Source organism: Gekko japonicus, unplaced genomic scaffold (genome assembly GCF_001447785.1).
Source record: "Gekko japonicus isolate JY-2015 unplaced genomic scaffold, Gekko_japonicus_V1.1 scaffold1799, whole genome shotgun sequence".
In the NCBI taxonomy this organism is placed as follows: Eukaryota; Metazoa; Chordata; class Lepidosauria; order Squamata; family Gekkonidae; genus Gekko; species Gekko japonicus.
The window spans coordinates 19,914-21,949 of NW_015162004.1; positions in this window are offsets into that span (position 1 = coordinate 19,914).

The window sequence follows — 2,036 nt, forward strand, 5'->3', positions numbered from 1 at the left end:
AGTGTTATTTTAATCTGCATTGCCAATTGGATCTCCAGTGGCCGATCAGAAACCCTGCTGGGGAAGCTCCTTACCTGGCCCCACCCACATTCTAATAACTTTTCGGTGGGCACCAAGAAAGGTGTCAGCACCATGGCGCCCATGGGCCATGATTTCGAAACTCTTAACATATGGACTAAGTGGGCTTTCATTGTGGTCTGAGTTGGGGTACACAGCAACCTACTTGTTACACTGAGGCGGGACCATTGTCCCAAATTATCAGTGAATTTCGCTGATATAAACAAGTTAGATACTCCCTAGAGAAACTCTTAACATATGGACTAAGTGGGCTTTCATTGTGGTCTGAGTTGGGGTACACAGCAACCTACTTGTTACACTGAGGCGGGACCATTGTCCCAAATTATCAGTGAATTTCGCTAATATAAACAAGTTAGATACTCCCTAGTCAACAAGCCTAGAATTTTTGTCAAGAAGGGTAAAAAACGTAAATTAGGCCACAATCTAGTCATGTGTAGAGGCAGCAGATAAGAGTGTTGGACTTTGACCAAGTCCCCAAGTAGATCAAAATCCCTACTTGGTCACAATTTGGAGAGATCATGAGCTCTCTATCAACCCACCTCACTGGGCAAGAGGGGGAAAAAGACAAACACGAATAATCTTGAGTCCAGTCTCCAAAAGTTCAGCACAACCAAGTCCAACAGCGTTCCGTAGACAGCATAACTTTATTTTGCAATATCGTGGTGAAACACACCTGTCTACCTGTTTAACAACTTGTTCCAGCGTGATGAAAAACCCACAAACGCTAGGTTGGGCTCCAGAGAGTTAAGAACAGAAGAGCCCTGCTGGATCAGACCAGTGGTCCATCCAGTCCAGCATCCTGTCTCCCACGGTGGCCAACCAGTTCTTCTGGACAGCCAACAACAGGACATAGAGGCCAAGGCCTTCCTTTGATGTTGCCTCCTGGCTCTGGGATACAGAGGACTAGTGACTCTGAATGTGGAGGTTCCCCTCAGTCACCATGGTGAGTAGTCACGGTTAAGACACCCTCCTTGAATCTTCGGTGGGGAGGGCGGGGTATAAATCAAATAAATAAATAATCTCCTTTTAAAGCTGTTTATTCCTGTGCCCATCACTACATCCTCTGGCAGTAAATTCTATATGTTAATCACTCTGTGTAAAAAAGTATTTCCTTTTGTCTGTCCTGAATCTGCTGCTTCATTTGATGCCCTCAAGTTCGGTGTAGTTGTTAAGAGCGGCGGACTCTAATCTGGAGAATCGGGTTTGATTCCCCACTCCTCAACATGCAGCCAGCTGGGTGACCTTGGTTCAGTCACAGTCCTCTCAGAGCAGTTCTCTCAGCCCTGCCTACCTCACAGGGTGTCTGTTGTGGGGAGAGGAAGGAAAGGAGATTGTATGCCGTTCTGAGGCTCCGAGTGACGGGCAGGGTATCATAGAAGCTATTAATGTAGAGAAGGGTGTCAAACAGGGCTGTATATTGGCGCCTTCTTTATTTAATCTTCTTATAAATGATTTGGGGTAGCATTTAAACTCCCGAGGTGCATGCCCCTAAAATTGCTGAGAAACACACATGCCCTTTTACTTTATGCTGATGATGCAGTGGCTGGCTCATTTAAATACTCTGTGGCTAAAAAATTATTTATATGATTATAGTATTTATAAATTCTAACAATTATATAATTTCCATTTTGATGTAGAACAATTTGGAGAGCACATGCAGTTACCATGAGAGATTATCAGTGGCCTACTATGTATGGAGCCAGTTTGGTGTAGTGGTTACGTGTGTGGACTCTAATCTGGGAGAACCAGGTTTGATTCCCCACTCCTCTACTTACACCTGGCTGATCTTGGGCAAGCCATAGTACTGGCACAGCTGTTCTTGAAAAAAAGCAGTTTCTGTCAGAGCTCTCTCAGCCCCGCCGACCTCACAGGGTGTCTGTTGTGGGGAGGGGAAGGGAAAGGAGTTTGTAAACCGCTCTGAGACTACAAGTGAAGGGCGGGGTATAAATCCAATCTCT